Genomic DNA, 22,362 nt, shown 5'->3' with positions numbered 1-22,362 from the left:
CACACTCAGGGCAGGGCCGATGGGGAAGTTATGGCTCTACCCCATCACACACAGAGCAGGGCCCGTGGGGGGGCGGGGGGGTTGGGGTGCCGCCCTCTATCATCCACAGAGCAGGGCTGATCAGGGGGTTGGGGCGCCTTCCCATCACGAACAGAGCAGGGTGGATAGGGAGGTTGTGGCCCCACCCCGTCACACACAGAGCCGCAGGGCGATCAGGGGGTTTGGGCGCTGCCCCGTTACGCTGATCCCGGTGCCGGGAGGCCTCTCGGCTCCACTGATCTTGGTTCTGGGAGGCCTCGCGGCTCCGCTGATCCCGGTGCTGGGAGGCATATTACCCTTTTACTATATAGGATAGAGGCCTGGTGCATGGGTGGGGCTGGCTGGTTTTCCCTGAAGGGTGTCCTGGATCAGGGTGGGGGTCCCCACTGGGGTGCCTGGCCAGCCTCGGTGAGGGGATGATGGCTGTTTGCAGCTGGTCACACACCCTTCAGGGTGGGGGTCCCCACTGGGGTGCCTGGCCAGCCTCGGTGAGGGGATGATGGCTGTTTGCAGCTGGTCACACACTCTTCAGAATGGGGGTCCCCACTGGGGTGCCTGGCCAGTCTGGGTGAGGGGCTGAGGGCTGAAGCTCCCAACTGCTCCTTTTTTGTTTTTTTTATTCTGGGCCAGCTTTAGCTCTGGCTCCAGCTCTGAGGCCTCTGCTGCTGAAAGCAGGTATCTGGTTTGTTTGGGTTCTATAATTGAAACAATGTATAACTCCAGCTCTGAGATCCCGGCTTGCTAAAAGCAGGTTTCTGGGGTTTTGTTTAGCTTCTATATTTGTTACAATGTTTCAAACTGCAGGCTCAGAGGCCGGCAAGGCAAGCAGGGAACATTGGTTTTCTCCGTCACTGAAGCAAGCAAGCCTCATGTTAGTTTCAAGCTGCCTGACTGCCAGCCGCCATCTTGGCTGGCAGTTAATTTGCATATCGCCCTGATTAGCCAACGGGAAGGGTAGCGGTCGTACGCTAATTACCACGTTTCTCTTTTATTAGATAGGATATAGAGACCTTACTCAAATTTCACCAATCGTTCCACTACTATCCTTTATAGGCAATGAAAAACCAATGTTTCCTGGTCCAGGATCTCACACTGTATTAAGTTCTTGTGTCTCTTTGGTCTCCTTAATCTATAACTGCTCCTCAGTCATTCTTTGTCATCCATGATCTCGACATTTTTGAAGAGTACAAGCCGGCTACCATTTTGTAGAAATACCCTTCAATTTGGGTTCATGAATCAGTTAAGCATATCTGGCAGAAATACCACTGAAGGGATGCTGTGTCCTTCTCAGGAGGAGCATGATGTCAACTTGCCCCATTAATGGTGACGCTCCCTTTGACCAGTTGGTTGATTTGTCTGCTGGGTTTCTTCACTGTAAAGTTACCATTTTACTCTTTGTAATTAATAACTATCTTGTGTACAGAGGCAGAGCATCATCGAACAGACTGTCAAACTACAGCGGGAATGCCGAGGAGGGTTGGGGGGCTGGGGGAGGGGAGGGTAAGAGGTCAACCGAAGGACTAGTATGCATGCATATAAGCATAACCAATGGACACAAGACACTGGGGGATAGGGGAGGCCAGGGAAATGTCAAGCAGGGGGAAAAAAGGAGATATATGTAATACTGTTTGTAATACTTTAAGCAATAAAACAAAATTTTTAAAAAAAGTAAAAGAAAAAAAAAGAGAAACTAAAAAGAACTGTCCCATTTACCATTGCAACAAAAAAAATTAAGATACCTAGGAATAACCTTAACTAAAAAGTTAAAAGACCTGTACTCAGAAAACTACAGGATATTGAAAAAACAAATAGAGGAAGACATAAACAAATGGAAGAATATATCATGTTCTTGCATTGGTAGAATCAACATCATTAAAATGTTCATACTACCCAAAGCAATCTATAGATTCAATGCAATCCCTACTAAAATACCAATGGCATATTTCACAGATCTAGAACAAACTCTCCAAAAATTCATCTGGAATAAAAAAAGACACTGAATAGCCGCAGCAATCCTGAGAAAGAAGAACAAAATTGGAGGGATCACAATATCAGATATCAAGCAATATTACAAAACCACTGTTCTCAAAACTGCTTGGTATTGGCACAAGAAACAACATATAGACCAATGGTATAGAATAGAGAAGCCAGAAATCACCCAAACCACTATGCTCAATTAATATTTGACAAGAGGCAAGAGCATGCAATGGAGTCAAGACAGTCTCTTCAATAAATGGTGCTGGGAAAATTGGACAGATATGTGCAAAAAAATGAAACTAGACCATCAACTGACACTACAAACAAAATAAACTCAAAATGGATAAAGGACTTAAACCTAAGACAGAAAACCATAAAAATCTTAGAAGAATCCATAGACAGCAAAAAATATCAGACCTATGTCATAGCAATATCTTTACTGATACATTTCCTGGAAACTAAGGATAAAATAAACAATGGCACTACTTCAAAATAAAAAGCTTCTGCACAGCAAAAGAAACCTTCAACCAAACAACAAGAAAGCCCACTGCATGGGAGAACATATTTGCCAATTATATCTCTGGTAAGGGTTTAATCTCCAAAATTTATAGGGAACTCATGCAACTTAACAAAAGGAAGATAAACAATCCAATCAAAAAATGGGCAAAGGACCTAAATAGACACTTTACAAAAGAGGACATACAGAAGGCCGAGAGACATATGAAAACATGCTCAAAGTCACTAATCATCTGAGAGATGCAGATCAAAAAGACAATGAGATACATCACACACCTGTCTGAATGTCTATCATCAGCAAATCAACAAATGACAAGTGCTGGCAAGAATGACAAGTGCTGGTGGGAATGCAGACTGGTGCAGCCACTGTGAAAAACAGTATGGAATTTCCTCAAAAATGTTATTCCCATTTGATCCAGCAAACCCACTTCTACGAAAATATCCCAAGAAATCTGAAACACCAATCAGGAAGGCTACATGCACCCCTACTTTCATAGCAGCACAATTTACAATAGTTAAGATTTGGAAACAGCCTAATCGCCTATCAGCAGATGAGTGATTTAAATCAGTGATACATTTACACAGTGGAATACTATGCAGCTGTATAAAAGAAGGAACTCTTACCATTTGCAACAGCATGGATGGACCTGGAGAGCATTATGCTAAGTGAAATAGGCCAGTTGGAGAAAGATACATATCACATGATCTCACTCATTTGTGGAATATAATGAACAACATAAAATAGAGCCAGAGTCATAGAAGCATCGAACAGACCATCCAACGTAAGAGGGAAGACCGAGGAGATGGGGGTAAGAGATCAACCAAAGGACTTGAATGCATGCATATGAGCATAACCAATGGACACAGATAGTATGGGGGTGAAAGCATGTGCTGGGGCGTGGGAGTGGCTGGGGAGAGGACAATGGGGGGGGAAGGGAGACTTATGTAATACTTTAAACAATAAGGAAGTTAAAAAATTTTTAAAAAGTAACTATCTTGTGAGAACTCTAAGACTATGCAAATATCCTGTTTCTCCTCAAAGTTTAATCTACTACTGATTGAAACATCTATGAATGAATCTCCCCTGAAACAATTATTACTATGGTGGCTGCCAAACAGTGATTTTCTAATTCTTACTCTTCTAGATTTTAGGTGACTTTCTGCTCTTAAAAAGAGATTTCCTTTTCCTTTCTGTCTTTCTGTATTTAAATCCTCTACTCTCTCTTAACCCCACTCCAATCAGGCTTTTGCTCCCACCATTCTCCTTAAACTCTTTCCTTCCCAACAACGCCCTCCACTTTGCTAATTCAGTTTTCGATTCTCATCTTCTTCTTTTTTATTTTTAACCCTCACCCAAGGATATTTTTCCATTGATTTTTAGAGAAAGTGGAAGAAAGAGGGAAAGACAGAAACAGGTTGCCTCCTGCATGCGCCCCGACCATGGCCCAGGCCGGGGAGAAGCCTGCAACTGAGGTATGTGCCCTTGACCAGAATCGAACCTGGGATCCTTCCACCCGCAGGCCAACGCTCTATCCACTGAGCCAAACTAGCTAGGGCAAGATTCTCATCTTCTTGACCTCTCAGCAGCATTTGACACAGATCACCAGCTCTCCCCCTTTGAACTGTTTTCCTTACTGGTCCCCAGGACACACTCCTAGCTGCTCTGCCTCAGACTCCTTTGTTTCTTATCTCTTAATGATGGAGTCTCAGTCCTTGGTCCTCTTCTCTTCTCTGTCTATGTTCACTCCCTCGGAGATCTTACCCAGTTGCAAGGCTTTAAAAACCATTTCTACAACGAGGACTCCTGTGTTAATCTACTTGGGCTGCCAGAGCAGACTGGGTGGCTTAAAAACAGAAATTTAGCCCTAGCCAGTTGCTCAGTGGTTAGAATGTTGGCCCAAGGACCAAAGGGTCACGGGTTTGATCCCCATCCCCAGTCAGGGGGTGAGGGGGTAGGAAGGCAACCAATTGATGTGTCTCTCTCACATCGATGTTTCTCTCTCTCCTCTCCCCCCTTCCTCCACTCTCTCTGGAAAAAAAAAAAAAAATCAATGGAAAAAATATCCTCACTCCTTGAGTGAAGACTAAAAATAGTAGTAACAATAATAAAACAAAACAAAAAATAATAAATAGATTTTTAAAAATAATCCTATGGCACTTCTGAGCCTAGGCCTCAAGAGAGGCCTTGCTGCTTTTGTTCTCTTCCTTTTGGAGGTCATCCTGTAAGGAAGCCTGAGCTAGCTTGCTGAAGAAGCCACGCGAAGAACCAAGGCACTCCAGCCACAAACCCAGTGGCCAGATCTCTGAATGAGGCCATATAGGACCAGCCAGCCTGTCACCTTGCTGATGGCAAGGGCAGGAGTAAGCCCAGACAAGACCATGTGCAACAGAAAAGAGCTATCCTAGTTGAGACATGTCCAAACTGCCAAACCATACAAATAAGCAAATAATGATTGTTGGCTTAAGCCACTCTGTTTTGGGATGATTTGTTAAGCAGCAATACGAAGCTGATACATTTAGGTTCTCAGTGCAGTGACCCAGGTTGAAATGCCAAGTTCCATCTCTGGCATATGATCTTGGGCACGTCCTGTAATCTCGCTGAACCTCAGTTTCCTCATCTGTACAATGAGATACTTTTAGTTTCTACCTCCTCAGGCTGATGTGAGGATTAAATTAGATGATGAACATTCAGTGTATGGCATAGGGCAAGCACTGTCAACATTTTAACTGTGGTTGTTGCTGTTGTTGTTTGAAGGAAGTCTAGCTTGATACTTGCTATGTAGGCCGTCAGAAAGAGTAAATGTGAAAGATAACTGAGCTCGTCTTTGGAGGCTCCATAACTAGTGGATGTTGGAGACTGGGGGCTTCTTGGGACCAGAGACCTATATCAAGCTAGCCTGGGAGATGGCAGGGGTTGGGTCTCAACTGTGTCCTACTTGGTACAAAGCGGCTGTATGTGTGTGCCTGGTGAGTCCTATGAATGAGGTCACGGATGGAGGCTGGAATTGGGTGGAAGAAAGAACAATAATGCTGTAGGAGGGGCTGAGATCATAGGAAGGTGTGAGGGCTAAATCTTGGGAATACCCACACTCTGTGAAATTACCTATTTAAAAAATATATTTTTATTGATTTCAGTGAGGGAGAGCGAGAGATAGAAATATCAATGATGAGAGAGAATCATTGATCAGCTGCCTCCTGTACGCCTCCCACTGGGGATCGAGCCTACAACCCCGGCATGTGCCCTGACCTGCAAATGAAAGGTGACACTCAACCACTGAACCACATTGGGGCCAGGCTGAAATTACTTTTTTTATTCTTCTGTTTACCTGTGCATAATCTGTTTCTCACTTTAGAAGGTGTGCTCCATAAGGAACTGGTATCAGTCTTGCTCATGCACCTCACACAATGTCTGGTTCATAGCAAGTGAGTAAGAGCTGAATAAATGTGAACGAAGGTGGGAAAAAGGGAGCCACGAAAGCCAAAAAGACGTGGTCCGAGAGCTAAGTGGAAGGCTAGTCATTTCCTGAAAGAGGGCTTCACAGGAACATTGGGATCATCTTCTCTCACCTCCTCAGTCCACAGTTGGGGAAGCAGAGGCCCAGAGAGGACGAATGACCAGCCTGAGGACACCCATGACTGCAGATTCCCCGCCAATGAGATCAAATGCCACAGACCTGCCTGACAATGAGGCACAGAAAAGTCACGGCCACCTCCCTGAGGCCATCACTGTAGGTCAGCAGCGGCCGCCACCCCCATCCCACCCCATCCCATCCCATGCCACCCTATCCCATCCCATGCCACCCTATCCCATCCCATGCCATCCCATCCCACGGGGGCGAAAATTGTCTCTCTGGGAGCAGAGGTGCCAGTAAGCTAAACTGCCAATGGAGGGCTGGAGCGGGCAGGCAGCTCCGGGTAACAGCTGGTAACACCAAAATAACCCGGCCTCATCGCCTTGTTCCAGCCCTCACACCTCTGCCCCCTCAGAGGCGAGCCGAACACAAATTCCTCAGTAACACTCCACACACCAGCTTTCAGCAGGGCCTGCAGGAGGCGGGGGTGGTCATGAGACGCAGCCCTGTCCACTGGGGGCTCACAGTCTATGATGGAGCAGGCAGGCTGGGCACCCGTCGGGCTGCTAAATGATGGTGCCTAGGTCTTGGGGAGCTCAAGAGAGGGAAGATCCTCGGAGAAAAGGACCCCTGAATTACTTTAATGAATGTTAGCCAGTCCAGGAGGTAACAGTAACCGAAAGGAACTGCCAGTGAGAAGGAAGGGAAGCAAAACAGATACATTTCAGGAAGGGGGGGGGGGGGGCAGAAATGGAGGTACAAAGGGGGCTGGATGGGTTGTCCAAATGATGTTGGAACATGGACGTCAAGAGGAGAGATTTGCTGGTTTTGGTGTACAAAGGAGCGCCTCGGGGATTTTTAACCCAGGTTGGCACTGCAGAAAGTGCTCTGTGGCTGCTTTGGGGAGGTGGCCTGGACAAGACCAGGGGTGGGGTGGGGTGGGGGTGCAGACCGACCCGAGAACGCACTACTCCGGATGGGCAGCTCAGACAGGGCTCCTATGGGAAGCGGGATGAGGTCTCCGTGTCCAGAAGGCCGGCATCACCCCCTCCTCGGCTCCGGTGCCACACCATCCCGGGTCCAACTTCCGCTCGCTAGTTCCGGACTCGAAGTTGGAGCAGACAAAAATGTACCGCCGGAACCTTCCTCCCAGACGAGGGGCCCGAGCAGGAGACTTCAACTTCCAAAATGCCCCGCTCCTCGGCTCCGCAGGTCGCGCATGCTTCTTTCCAAGCGAGGCGGGCCGGCTGGCAGACGGACGGGCCGCGTCAGCGGGCGGAGTGCGGGAAACCCGGCGGCCGCCATCTTGGCTGGGTCAAACCAATTGGGCGCTCAGGGGGAGGCTCGCGTTGTCTCTCTCGCCAGTTCTTAGAGGTACTGGAATCAAACGCGCTAATCATTGCAAGTCCCTTTATCATGCTTTACCTTGAAAACCCCTTCCGTTTTGCACCCCCGTCCGGAAAGGAACCCCAGGGTACAATAGGACATCCCAGCACGGCGGCACTCGGCGCGGTTCCGCTGGGGGCGGGGCCTGAAGCCGTCCCGCCCCGCCTCCTGGCAGAGCGGGTTTCCGCTTCCGGCGGTGGCGGGAGCAGCCTCGCTCTGGTCCCTGCGGCTGGCGGCCGAGCCGTGTGTCTCCTCCTCCGCCGCCGCCATATTGTCTGTGTGAGGAGAGGGGAGCGCGGCCGCCGGCGCTGCCGCTTCCACCACAGGTACAGTGGGAGCCGCCAGGCGAGGCTGCCGGGCGGGGGAGGTTGGCCCAGAAGAGGGCAGCCGGGCGCGGCCGCCCCTGGGGCCTCCAGCGGGCTCCGGAGTGCCCTTCGCCTTCCCCTGCCCCCCCTCTACACACACACCAGCCGAGGCGCCTGCAACCCACCGGGGAGGCCCGGGGCCACCCCCCAACCCGGGGCGGGGGGACGGGGGGGGCGAGACGTGGGGGCAGAGGCTGATGTGAAGGTGGGAACTAGCCTTCGGGAGCCCAGCTTATTCGGGGAAAGAGGACTTCACTGAGGCGGGGACTAGGGGTAACTTGGGAGGAGGGGGTCCCCCAGGAGGAAGGGAGCTTGCGGGGTGGGGCCGCAGGGGGATGCTGGGGCCGGTGCCTAGGGGAGTGGTGCCTCCTGGGAAGGGCGGAGCGGAGCAGCTGGGGAGCGGGGGGGCCTTCGCAGGGTCCCTGTGGGCGAGGCCGGGCTTCGCACCTGCAGGCTGGGCTGCAAGGCGGGGGGACCCCGGGCGCGGCCGCCGGGGAGAAAGGCGGAGGGCGAGGACCGCGAAGCGGGCGGACCGGGTTGGAGCTGGAGTTACGGGTAGTTGGGAGCCTGGTGGCAGAGGAGAGAGAAGCGGAGTGGAAGGCTGGCTGCGAGGATACCTATCCGTGTGTGACCTTTTGAAAGAGCAGGACTTTTCCTTCGTCCCCGTCCCTCCTTCCCCCTCCCCCGGCGTCGGAACATTTTTAGCCGAGGCAGGTGATGGGTGGAGCTTCTGTAGTTTGTTTTTGGGAAGCAAAGTCAGGGTCAGAAGTTGCTTCTTGGCCGTTGCTGTTGCGGGAAGGAAAGCGTTCTGGACAGGAGGTGGCGGGCTCATGGGAGAAGACTCGGTTACCTTGCAGCCGCCGAGTTCTGGGAGGAGGGTGTGTGGGGAGCGGAGGGGGAAAGGAAGCTGGAAAGGGAAGGTGCTGCTTCGCGGCGGGGAGCCCTCCTCCCAGCCCGGGGGCTGCAGAGCCGCCGGTGGCGAGGACCGAAGGCCCGGTGCCCGTGTCGGTGTGACTGCTGCGGACGGTGCTACCGCCGTCCAGCCCTCTTCTATCGGTAAATTGGGGTGAGGATATTCTCTAGATCGCGAGTTTATGGTGAAGAGTAAATAAGATCGTGTGTGCCAAGTGCTTACCACAGTGCCAGTAAGTGCTGGATAGCTCTTTCCTGTCACTGTTATTAAAAAATAGCTCTTACTGTCGCTGTTATTAAAAGGGACCAGCTGGTATATTTGGTTCCAAGTAAAACTTAATAGGAACCTTAACAGTAGGTAAGGCTTCAGAACATTACCTTTGTATTTGCTGCAGTGTTTTTGTTTCCTTGTAAGTCTTCTGGGTTAACGGAACGGGCTTGTTGGACCTGGGGATGAAAGATCAGGACCAATACTAGTCCTCCCGCAGGTCATTTTATTTTTATTTTTTTAAATATATTTTATTGATTTTTGTTTTTACAGAGAGGAAAGGAGAGGAATAGAGAGTTAGAAACATAGATGGGAGAGAAACATCGATCAGCCGCCTCCTGCACTCTCCCTACTGGGAATGTGCCCGCAACCAAGGTACATGCCCTTGACCAGAATCGAATCTGGGACCCTTGAGTCCGCAGGCCGACGCTCTATCCATTGAGCCAAACCGGTCAGGGCTCCCGCAGGTCATTTTAAAAAGTTCACCTGCAGCCCAGCCAGCGTAGCTCAGTGGTTGAGCGGCAACCAATGGACCAGGAGGTCACGGTTCGATTCCCGGTCAGGGCACACGCCCGGGTTGGGCGCTCAGTCCCGTGTGGGGCGTGCAGGCGGCAGCCGATCAATGATTCCCTCATCATTGATGTTTCTATCTCTCTCCCTCTCCCTTCCTCTCAGAAATCAATTATATATATTTATTTTATTTTTTTTTCTCTAAAGTTCATCTGCAGTTTACCTGGGAAGGTTTGTCCTGTGACTTTGAAATCGATGAATTTTCATTTCTGTTGGAGGAGGGTATATGACTTGTAAAAGGAACAAAAGGATTGTAAGTTTCCTTAGATTGATTCATTAACTGATTACAAAGTTAGGTCACCCTGGGGCAACATATGCCTAGTTATGTCCTTTTGTACTGAATACAGTAGAGAAGCACACATTTGGGGGTGGGGGCGCATTGTGTTATTTTCTGCATAATGGGTTCATTAATTGCCTTGTATTGGGGATGAAACAAGTGTCACTTTCTTTTCCACAGTGTATTTTTAAGCTTTCCTGTCATCTAGCCACCCTCTTCAGGGTGAGGCTTTGATTTTACTGTTGTCTCTGTCACTGAACATACACCTTTACATACTCCTTTGGAGAAAGGAGAATTTTTCTTTAGGAACTGAGTTTAAAGCCTTACATAGGGTTTGAGTTTGTAGTAAGCAGAATGGCCACTCCCCAAATAAGATGTTCATTCTGTAATCCGAAGAATCTTTACATATGTAGCATGATAAAGGGGACTTTGCAGATGTAATTGGGGTTAAATTGGAAGATTGTCCTAGATTTTGTGGGTAGGCCCAGTCTAAAAGCAGAGAACTTTCTGTAGCTGGGAGTTAAAAAAAGAGGTGGGTCAGAAGCAAAATTGGGAGATCTGAATCATGAGAGGGACCCCATTTGCTGTTGCTAGAGGGGGCCACTGGGAAACCGTGAGAAGGGATGTGGGTGGCCTCTAGTAGCAAAGACCAGCTCTGGCTGACAGCCAGCAAGGAAAAGGAAACCTCAGTTGTACAGCCACAAGGAACTGAAGTTAACAGCTCTACATGAGCTTTGAAATAGATTCTTCCCCAGAGTTTCCGGCAAGGAATACACCTTGATTTTGGCCTTGTGAGACCCTAAACAGGAAACAGCCAAGTTCATCCAACTTCTGACCTGCAGAAACTGAGAGATAATAAATTTCTGTTGTTTTAAGCCTCTACATTTGTGGTAATTTGTTGTGGCAGCGTTCTCACACTAGTATAGATTTTGGTACCAGGAGTTGGGGTACTGTTATCTGAAAATGTGGAAGGGGCATTGGAGGCCAGAAATCAACCAACCTTCCTTCCTTCCTTCCTTCCTTCCTTCCTTCCTTCCTTCCTTCCTTCCTTCCTCCCTCCTCCCTCCCTCCCTCCCTCCCTCCCTCCCTCCCTCCCTCCCTCCTTCCTTCTCCCTTCCTTCCTTCCTTCTCGATAGAAACATCAATGATGAGAGAGAATCATTGATTGGCTGCATGCAGGAGGCAGCCATGCCCTCCTGCATGCCCTCCATTGGGGATCAAGCCCGCAACCCAGGCATGTGCCCTTGAATGGAATCGAACCCGGGACGCTTCAGTCTGCAGGCTGATGATCTATCCACTAAGCCAAACTGGGCAGGACCAGAAAATTTTTGAGGAATATGGTAGAAAAGACTTAGAAGAATAGATTGTTGCCAGAAATATGGATGTAATGCCTTTGTTAATGAGGGCTCGGGTGGAAGTGGGATATGCATTCATTGGAGACTGGAGGAAAAAGGATCCTTGTTACAAAGCGGCAAATATGCTTAAGAACTGTGTCCTGTGGTTATGTGGAAAAGACAACTTAATGTAATAAACATGGATATTTGGCTGAGGAGATTTCCACGGAAAAGTCTTAAAAAGTGCACCCTGGTTTGTTTGTGGATCTGAGTCTGACTAGTGGAGTGGACCTTTGTGAAATTCATGTAAAGCCTTCTGGGTTCTTGAGGATTTATACTAGCAGAAACAGCTTGGCTTGAAAGAGAGTAGGAAATTAAAGAGGACTGTGAACCCAATGCTACTAGCAAAAAGCAGGCTGGTAAAACTACTCAGTATAAATGTGCTGGTTTTCATTTAAAAAAAAAAAGAAGAAGAAGAAGAAGAAGAAGAAGAAGGGTGGAACCAAGGGCACAGAGAGCTGAATGCCACTGAGGATTTTTCTCTGGTTTGGAAATGGAATGAATAGAGTTAGCTCAGATTTTGAAACTGCTTTGGACCAATGGATCTGTTTTCTCTTATATTTTCCCTGTTCAGATAGAATGTCTATAACTGGTGCCCTATCCCTGACCCCCATTGCATGTTGGGAGCAGATAACTTTTTTTTAAGGAATTGTACACCTGGGATTGTAGTTAATGTATTATACCTAGAGCCTCATTATACCTAATTTAGATTATGAGTTTTGAGACTTTATGTTGGGAGGCAAGAGGGTGGGTGTAGTAGATAGGATGACACTCCCCTACCCCCAAAGATGTTCATAACCTCATCCCTGGATTCTGGATTACAGTAACATGTGGCAAAGGGACTTTGCAGATAGGAAATTATTCTATTGCAGATTATCCTGTTTTTTTCTGGGTGGGGATTATTTTCTAGAGAACAAAGGCAGCAAAGATTATTCTATAAAGTGATTTGGTTCTGGAAGACTTCACAGAATAATGGGGTTGAGTGGAACCTATGCCTCTTTTTTCTTTTTTTTTTTCTTTTTTTAATCCTCACCAGAGGGTATTTTTCCATTGATTTTTTTTTTTTTTTTCTTTAAGAGAGAGAGGGAAAGACAATTTCAATGTGAGAGAAACACATCGATTGGTTGCCTCCTGCATGTGCCTTGACCAGGGCCCAATCCAGGGAGGAGTCTGCAACCGAGGTAGTTGTCCTTGACTGGAATCAAACCCAGGACCCTTTGGTCCTCAGGCCAACTCTCTATCCACTGAGCCAAACTGGCTAAGGCTTTATGCTTCTTTCTTAATGTTTAAGTGTCCTGTTACTGCCTTTATATGCAATTTGGAAGGACTACATGACGAGCTTGGTTAAATGTAGATTCTAGAGCTACAGGCCATTTTAGTAGGATTTCTATAAATTGATGATTCTTCCATGCCTATAATAAACTTCTTGGGTAAATGGCACAATTTTGTCATTAATTTTTATTGGCTGAATAAAGCAATGAGTTTATATGACAACCTTTTAAAGACTTAATTTCCTATTTTTTAGAGGAGACAGAAATGGGTAATTGTTTTTATGAATTGATAGCCACCTATACGTACAGTGGTCTGTCTGTTTTTTCACACCTCCCATCCCAATCCAAAGATGTTGTAAGGTTGTTTCTCCCTGTCATTGTTATTTGAGTTTAAGAGTCAGAGTTGAGGATCATACTTGCAGAGTGGACTTCTAGCTTTTAAGAAAAAGTACTGCTTTTTGCTCTTCAACAGTATTCTATTGATTAGATTCATAAAATGACTCTACTGAGGGAGACTTCAGAGGATGGAGGAATTTTGTTTTGAGTTAGTTACCTAATTACATACAGTGTGATTACAAAATCAACATTTCAGGGTATGAGTGACTTTTGAGGTTATTTGTTGGACTTTTAGCTTTAGAAGAAAAGAAATTGGGCCACATGAAGGTTAAGTGGTTCAACCAAGTATCTTAGCCCTAGAGCTGGCCTAGGATCCTGGTTCAGGCAGTGGAGATTCATGGCTTCTGAACTACATCATGTCCTTGAATAATGTAGTGTTTTGTTTTGTTTTGTTTTGTTTTGTTAGAAGCTTGATGAGATGCCATAGGAATTTAACTCTTGTTTATATCGATTAGCCTGTGACAAAATTGGTTTCCTTATACTTACAGACGACATTAAGTGAAGACTTACTATATATCTCTGTGCACCCTTCCCTGCATTGTACATTTTCTAGATTTTACCTTGGAAAGGTTATCTCTGTGTCTCAGTTTCCTCATGGGGTCATTGTGAGTATTCAGATTATGCATGTGACACATCTATATATATAAAAGCCTAAGTGACCATTCTACCGGTAGCTGTGACACGCACTGACCACCGGGGGGGCAGGTGCTCAACACACAGGTATGGAAATGTGGAACAGACTGATGAATCTCAGGGGCGGGAAGGGTGGGAAGAGATTAACCAAAGATCTTATATGCATTTTAGAGAACTGGTGCTCAGATTTGTGTACCAGTGGGGTCCCTCAGCCTGGCCTGCGGGGATCAGGCTGAATCTGTGCACCAGGCCTCTGACATCCCCTGAGGGGTCCCAGATTGCCAGAGAGCACAGGCCAGGCTGAGGGACCCCACTGGTGCCTCTAGTTTAGCTTAATACTTAACATAATAAGTGCCCAAAAGATGTTGACTATTACAACACTTATGATTCTTATTTTGACAACTATATGACATTTGCATAAATTACAGTACAAGCTGTATAAGTTCAAAAATTGATAACTGATATGATTTGCATTGGATTAGATTAGGACTTAGAATTTTAAGGTAATAATGCTTGTGATACTTGATTTAAAGTGACAAACTGGATTTGATCCTTGGTCTAACACAATTCATTGGGTGAACTGGACCAAGTTCATTTCACAAGAGTATTAGTGTGTTTATACACCTAAATTACTTTGAACTCTTAAGGTGGATAATTTCAAAAGTAGAGTATCATTTAATTGTTTCTTAATAGAAATCTAGGCCACCTAGCTTTTCAAATGAAGAAATTCCTCTAGGATTATTAAGAAACTGCTGTCATTGTAACAAAGCATATATTTACATTGGGTTATAGGCCATTGGCAGTTTTTCTTAAATATTTGGTGTGCTCCAGGGTAGATATCAGCAGACTTAGTTGTTGACCAAAAAATTTTTTTTTCATATTGTAGAAATTAAGGATTAAGTCTTTAAAAGTTTTAAGTAAATGAATTCACAGTGTCATTCCTAGAGTGGCATTTCACTGGTTTCTACAAATTCTGTGTCTTAGACATAAGAAACCTACTTAGGAACCGTTACTATGGTAGGCAAGCTTTTTTTTACATTAGTGATAATAGTGTTTTCTTGCATTGAAAATAATCGTGTTATCTGATGTGAGTGTTTTAAGGTTCAGTACCAGGGTATTCTTAGAATAATCTTTAAATACCTTTATATTGGCCACTGTTTTTCTTTTCACACTTTTTGATTTTGTGGATTTTTCTGACAGTTTTTTATTAGCTGAAACATTTTAATCTGCTTGAAAAAGTGAACACTAGAAATTTTTCTGAATTTATGACTGATACAGTAACAGGCATTTCTCAGTTTTATTTATTTCATTAATGTTCTACAAAATTTAGGAAAGCAACCCTGTTAAAAATGAATGGGTAAATTATTTTCCTAAAGAAATGAACCATAGCATATTATAAAGTACAAAATAGTCATTTTGGGCTATTGAATTTATAACCAGTCAAAAGATGTTACTCATTCAACAGACCCTCAGTGCCTACTACATTTCAGATAGATTGTGCTAAGGATCTCTAGATTATCTCTATCCTCAAGCTTACAACTGAGGACATTATGTAATGATGCATATATCATTCTACAATTTAGTAGCTTTCTGAGATGTTTTCTTATGAAAATTTCTGTTGGCTTTCCTCAGACTTGGGGAAAGTTCAATTGTATAGTTTCTGAAATAGCTACAGAAAATTGGGGGTGGGGAGTTCAGACTTTCTCATTCTTGAACATTGCTTGTCGGGGAGCAAAAGGATTGTTGGAATGAGACAGACCAAGTCTGGGGACTGTTTCTTTACATCTCTCAAACCTAGATTTCTGTCATCTAAACAATTTAGATAACTACCTTGAACAACTTAATTATTAACCTGTAAAATGGGGGTTAGTAGTACTTGTGAGGGTTAATAACTAAAGCAGCAGATAAATTTATCTCAGGGTTACTGTGAGGATTAAAGGAGATAATTTATGAAGTTCTGGGCACCTGACTAACATGAGTTCTTTCCCTTTTCTGTCAGTGAAATCAATGTGTTCAATGTCAGTGTTGCTACTCTTTATTCTTTATTTTCATTTTCTGCTGCCAGTAGTTCTTATTTTTTAATGAGGCCTTTTGACCTGTACTTCCTGTTTCTGTTGGGTGAGGTACTGAATTGTTGCTGTTGATAGGTGGGTTGGTATGTAACTCAAGCTTGGTGTAGACGCCTCAGTTACTCATATACAGTGTAAATTGTGAGAATGGTTCTTTAGTCTTCATGAATATAGGATTCTCTTGCTTCTAGATAGAGAAGGGAATCCCATCTCAGACTTAGGGTACGTTCAGAGTTTGCTCACCTTATAGACTTGTGAACCTGGATTAGAGGTCTTATTTATCAGTGGTCCTTTGATTATAGTTTGGGAATTACTTATGCATTGTATGTTAGGGATATGTTTGAAGAATTGTATCCTGCATTGACATCTTCTGTATGCCCTGTTCTCTTAGGTTATGCGCTAATTTGCTTTCTTATTTGCTTTGTATTCTTAAATAATACACTCCTTAGATAGAGAAGGAACCTGTCTTTATCAGTAGTTTAAAGTAGTTAACATGTTCTGTGTATTTATGCCTATATAACATATAGCCATCTGCCTTGGAATTTTTCTTCCTGAGCAGAGGGGTTCAGATCTGGCCTCAGCCACTTAGTAGTCCTATGACTTGGCAGGTTTAACCTCTGGACATGTTTATTTCTAAAATGGGAGTGTGCATCTCATACCAGGCCAGGCTACTAGAGACATTTAAATGATAGCAGTAATTATTACATATGTAAATGCTGGATTATATTTAAGTTACTCTAGGTCTCAAATGAAGTTTTCTTTTAGTTCCAGAGAGTTGTGGCCAGTGGAATAAAGTGTCAGTTGTGACTTTATTTTGTTTTTGTTGCTGGTAAAAATATATACAGTGATATCTTTGCCCATCATCCTATATAATCCTATATAATAAAAGCCTAATATGCAAATTGACTTAAAGGTGGGGCGACCAGGGGGCAGGGCCGGCCAAGGTGGGTGCCAGCAGGCAGAGGGGAGGGGACAGTGATGGGAGGGGCAGGGGCGGCCTCTTGCTGGCCAGCACCATCCCCCTATCAGCCCGCAGGTTGCCTCCCACAGAGGGATGCCAGACTGTGGCTTAGGCCTACCCCCCCCCCCGCAGCCATCAGTCGGACATCCCCCGAGAGCTCCTAGTCTGTGAGAGGGCACAGGCCGGGCTGAAGAACACACACACACACCCCATCCCCCCGCACCCACATGAAATTCATGCACGGGTATGGTTCCTAGGCCTGGCTTGCAATCAGGGCCATCTTCCCCAGCAGCTGGCCCCGCCCCCCACCACTACCCACCCCGGAACCGCTCACCATCAGGCAATCAGAGCCTGCTGGCCTGGAGGAGGGATCGAGAGGTTGGCCGTTCTCGTCCGCTTGCTGGCCCCACCTCCCCGCCACGGGTCGCCCTGTGTGCGGGGCGGGGTCCTTGGCTTGGCACCACCGGAGTCCGCCTCTACCCACCCCGGTTCCCCAGTTGCCATTGGGCAATCGGAGCCTGCCATCCAGGGTAAGGGTCCAAGAGGTTGGCCAGTAGACCCCAATCAGGGCCTACAAGCTGGGGGCAGCTCCTGCATTAAGCATCTGTCCCCTGGTGGTCAGTGCATGTCATAGCAACCGGTCCTTCCAACATTTGATCAATTTGCATATTACCCTTTTATTTTATAGGACTAGAGGCCCGGTGCACAAAAATTTGTGCACTTGGGGGAGGGGGGAGGGGTCCCTCAGCCCGGCCTGTGCCCTATCGCAGTCTGGGAACCCTCGGGAGATAACAACCTGCTGGCTTAGGCCTGCTCCCGGGTGGCAGAGGGCAGGTCCAATCCCTAGGTGCAGCCCCTGGTCGGGCTCAGTGCAGGGCTGATTGGGGAGTTGGGGCGCCACCCCCTGTCATGCACAGAGCAGGGTGGATCGGGAGATTGTGGTGCCACCCTCAGTCACACTCAGGGTAGGGCCGATTGGGGGGTTGGGGCACCGCCCCCTGTCACACTCAAGGCAGGGTTGATGGGGAGGTGGCGGCGCTGCCCCCTGTCACTCACAGAGCAGGGCCCATCGGGGGTTTGGGGCTCCGTACCCTGGCACACACAGAGCAGGGTCAATCAGGGGCATGGGGAGCTCCCCCCTGTCACTCACAGAGTAGGGCCGATAGGGGAGTTGGGGCACCGCCCCGTCACACAGCAGGGCGGATCAGGGGGTTGGGGCTCCGCCCTCTATCACCCACAGAGCAGGGCCGATCAGGGGGTTGGGGTGCCGCCACTGTCACACTCGGGGCAGGGCCGATCAGGGGGTTGGGGCGCTGCACCCTGTCATACACAGAGCCGCAGGGCGATCGGGGGGTTGGGGACCTCCCCCCTATCGGGCACAGAGCAGGGCTGATCAGGGGGTTGGGGCGCCTTCCCCTGTCATGAACAGAGCAGGGCGGATTGGGAGGTTGTGGCCCTGCCCCCTGTCACACACAAAGCTGCAGGGCGATCAGGGGGTTTGGGCGCTGCCCCCTGTCACACTGATCCCGGTGCCGGGAGGCCTCTCGGCTCCACTGATCCCGGTGCTGGGAGGCATGTTACCCTTTTACTATATAGGATAGAGGCCTGGTGCATGGGTGGGGGCCGGCTGGTTTGCCCTGACCGGTGTCCTGGATCAGGGTGGGGGTCCCCACTGGGGTGCCTGGCCAGTCTGGGTGAGGGGCTGAGGGCTGTTTTCAGGCTGGCGGGTGACTGAAGCTCCCAACCGCTCCTTTTTTCTTTTTTTTTTCTTTTTTATTCTGGGCCAGGTTTAGCTCTGGCTCCAGCTCTGAGGCCTCTGCTGCTGAAAGCAGGTATCTGTTTGGGTTCTATAATCGAAACACTGTATCAACTCCAGCTCTGAGATCCCGGCTGGCTGAAAGCAGGTTTCTGGGGTTTTGTTTAGCTTCTATATTTGTAGCAATGTTTCAAACTGCAAGCTCAGAGGCCGGCGGCGGCAGGTGGGGAACGTTGGAGTCCTCCATCACTGAAGCAAGCAAGCCTCATGTTCGCTTCCAGCTGCCTGGCTGCCCGCCGCCATCTTGGCTGGCAGTTAATTTGTATATCACCCTGATTAGCCAATGGTAAGGGTAGCGGACATATGGCTAATTACCATGTTTCTCTTTTATTAGATAGGATTATTGGAGACAATACTGGACTTCAGACTTTTGTCAAGTGTTTGAGTTAGAACTATATTAATTCATATCAAACTACTTGGGTTTCCTTACATACTTCCCTTCATTGGAAGACTTGCCACTGTTCCTATGTTATTTATGTTACATTGGCTCTTTGATCCTTTTCTGGTTTAAAGGTGGAGAAATAAAATTCACAGAGGGCTTGAATGTTATTTGTTACTCCATACATGCTGGTTCGTTTATAGAAATGCTTGAGTGTTTTGCCTCTTAAAATAAGAATGTTGTAAATTTTGTAGATGGGAATAAAAACAGAATCCTCAGTGATATGTTAGGATTATAATGTCTTAAAAATCCTGTAATTTTACACAAGCAGTAGCTTAATGAGTTACCAGGTCTTACTGTGAATGCTTATATTCTGAATTCAGCTCCTTTGCAGGACTGGGGGTGTGGGGGAGGCGGGGGGCGCGGGAGAAACAAACCTATACTCTGGCTTTGAACAGGTTGTTTCTCTGTGCACTTGGAGTCTTGAGATTTAAAGGTCAGAGTGGGTTGGGGAACTGTCAAGGAGCTAATTGTTAACCATTTTTACCTGTTTTCCCTATTTAAGGAACAAAAACACCACTATTTATATTGCATTAGTTTGATGGATGAGAGAGAATGTTGTTGGCCATGATTACCACCTTAAGTTGAGACAAGAAAAGCGAACCATTATAAAGTGGAAGAAAAAGATAATTTCATTTAATGTTAACATTCATTTTTACCACTAACTTATTCTTTTGGCTTATTCTTCCAAGATAGGCATAAAAGGTTTAGTTTGTGTTTGTTGTTTTTGTGGGGGGTTTTTGTGCCCGTTACCTCCAAATATGTTATCTCCCAGAAGAGATGGTTGCTCATTAGTGTCATATCTGGACTATACTTGAAATAAGGGGAGTTATGAAATAATTTTTTCAACCTGTGTGGGTTTTGACTAATCTGTGATCGCTCTAGGTCAGTGGTTCTCAACCTTCCTAATGCCTCAACCCTTTAATACAGTTCCTCATGTTGTGGTGACCCCAATTTCATTGTTACAAATTGAACATAATTAAAGCATAGTGATTAATCACAAAAACAATATGTAATTATATATGTGTTTTCCGATGGTATTAGGTGACCCCTGTGAAAGGGTCGTTCGACCTCCAAAGGGGTCGCAACCCACAGGTTGAGAGCCACTGTACTATATCAGGAAGAATAACAGATGTGTGGAGATACTGGTCCCCTCAGTCCTGTGGCCATTTGTGTGGGATACAGGGCATCTAAGTCAATGATCTTAGGTCTGAAAGTCTTGATCATTTATCCTAGTGTTCTACACAGATATTATGTTCTCTTTTTTTTTTACCTTTTTAAAAGGCTGTAAGCACTAATTTAGAAAGTTCAGTAATGGTATCTTAATAATTTTAAGATTTAAGAGGTCACCAATCTTAAAATAATTGTGACTTATAAGTTCAGAAAAAAAAACATTTTAAAGTATCTCTCTGGCTCTCAATAAATTCCCTTTCCACATATAATTCAAGGGATATACTTAAAAATGTAAGCTCTGGCTGGGTAGCTCATTTAGTTAAAGCATCATCCGGATACCCAAAGGTTTCAGGTTCGATCCCTGGTCAGAGTACATACAAGAAGCAACCAATGAATGCATAAATAAGTGAAACAAATCAATGTTTCTCTTTTTCTCTCATCAATTTAAAAAATGTAAGACACTAAATGATTTAAGTTTGGACACTTATAAAGAAAATCAAGTTCTTATTTTTTAAGCAGTAATGCAAAGCAAAATAAAGTTTCCTGTGTAAACCGATGTCCTCACCTGATTGATTCTGAATGCCACTGTATCTTTTCTGAGGCTGACATTTTGTTAATCATTCATCAAGCTTGGGGCTCATGCTGGAACATAAATTGAAGCCTAGGATACATTGTCATTTTCTCTGCCTTTAGGAAAGAATGGGGTATACTTAGTTTGAGAAATTTAATTGTTTAATATTTGTGTAAATTGTCAAGTTAGCCTTTTTAAATTAATATTAAACATTGTTAAAGATGTACATTTCTTTTTGTCTAACTCAGTGATTCTTAAATCTTTTGTAGTTTACAGATTTCCTCTGAGCCTGTAATAAAAGCTCAAGTACCTGCACCTGCTTTTTGGTATATACTTTTCTTTTTTTAATCCTCACCCGAGGTTATTTTTCCATTGATTTTTAGGGAGATTGGAAGAGAGGGAAAGACAGAAACATGGATGTGAGAGAAGCACATCGATTGTAGCCCCCTGTACAAGCCCCAACCAGGGTCCAGGCTGGGGAGGAACCTGCAACCAAGGCACAAACCCTTGACCGGAATCGATCCTGGGACTCTTCAGTTCACAGGCCTATGCTCTATCCATTGAGCCAAACTGGCTAGGGCTTGGTTTATACTTTTAAGGAGTTCATGGACCTCTGATCTCATTAATAAACTCCATTTTCAGTGTTATAATTTATTTTGTCCAAATAATAGTTTCCCCTCTTAATTTTTTAAATATTTCAACACTTGCTTGATTTATCACTTGTCACGGTGTTATTCTTTTAACAAGTACTTCTGGATCATCTTCTACATGACAGTGGTAGAGACTCTTGGGGATACCGTTTTCTGTCCTTGGAGCTTTGTGTAGCTAGATGGATGTGTAAACAGTACAATGGCAGTGCTCAATGAAGAGGTAAGCAGAGTGCTGTTAGAATATGTACAGAGAAGAGGTCTTGACCATTAGAATTTTTCTGTAAATCCATGGTCAGTTCTGTATTTCTTAATTGACAAAAGGCATATTGTAAACTGATCCAAGATTTTTTTTGAAGTTCTAATTGGACTAATAATGGAAACTAAATCAAGGAGCAAATAGTCTTAAATTGAGAACTTAAATGTGTTTGCCATTGCATGTGATAATGCTATATTTAGTATAGAGCAGGGATTGCTAACACAAATAACCACAGGAGTTGGGCCAGTAAGCTAAATTAACAGAGTTGTCCAGGTTTACCTGTGTCATCTCCAGTGGATGACATACCTTTAGAGCCCACTGCTGGTGGGTACACACAGCTCAGTACATCAGAGTGATTTTGTCAGCGCAGGAATGCAGAATTATTGTTACCAGATAATCCTACCTACCTTCTCTTTTTCTTTTGAGAAACCAAAGGTTAAAATTTTTTTAGTGTCAGCAACTAAGTCACAATTAAAAATAATTTATTACAAAACATTTTTAAAGTATATTTTTTATTGGTTTCAGAGAGAAAGGGAGAGAGAGAGATAAAAACATCAACAGTGAGAGAATCATTGATCTGCTGCCTCCTGCATGCCCCACACTGGGGATTGAGCCCGCAGCCTGAGCATATGCTCTGACTGGGAATTGAACCGTGACCTCCTGGTTCATAGGTCAACGCTCAGCCACTGAGTCACGCAGTCCAGGCTATTACAGAACGTTTTAGCACAAAATTTAACTTAATAACTGATCCAGGATAGGAAAATCCATAGGATTAGTGGTTGTTGGGAGTGTGAGGAATGACTGCTATGTGGTTATTTTGGGGGGTGATGGAAATATTCTGGAATCAGATA

At 45.6% G+C, this 22,362-nt stretch overlaps 1 protein-coding gene and 1 long non-coding RNA gene across 7 annotated transcripts in view; one reads left to right on the top strand and one right to left on the bottom strand.

Annotated features, from left to right (window-relative positions):
- Positions 1 to 7,637, bottom strand: part of LOC118663044 — a 63,387-nt gene extending 55,750 nt beyond the window's left edge. For all 3 annotated transcript variants that reach the window (XR_004969974.1, XR_004969973.1, XR_004969972.1), the window contains exon 1: positions 7,061 to 7,637. This is a non-coding gene — a long non-coding RNA (uncharacterized LOC118663044). The remainder of the gene's footprint in view (positions 1 to 7,060) is intronic.
- A 45-nt stretch (positions 7,638 to 7,682) lies between these two features.
- The window catches only part of CSNK2A1 (casein kinase 2 alpha 1), a 70,326-nt gene continuing 55,646 nt past the window's right edge, over positions 7,683 to 22,362 (top strand). For 3 of the 4 annotated variants that reach the window (XR_004969971.1, XM_036322320.1, XM_036322317.1), the window contains exon 1: positions 7,683 to 7,816. The gene's annotated coding sequence lies outside the window, so the exon portion shown is untranslated. Of the gene's footprint in view, positions 7,817 to 21,368; positions 21,476 to 22,362 lie in introns of those variants that run through there. The other variant, XM_036322319.1, reaches the window with a different exon arrangement.

The sequence above is a fragment of the Myotis myotis genome, unplaced genomic scaffold (assembly GCF_014108235.1).
Source record: "Myotis myotis isolate mMyoMyo1 unplaced genomic scaffold, mMyoMyo1.p scaffold_m19_p_9, whole genome shotgun sequence".
Taxonomy (NCBI): Eukaryota; Metazoa; Chordata; class Mammalia; order Chiroptera; family Vespertilionidae; genus Myotis; species Myotis myotis.
Note: the sequence above shows the minus strand (reverse complement) of the source record. Positions and strands in the feature narration are given on the sequence as shown.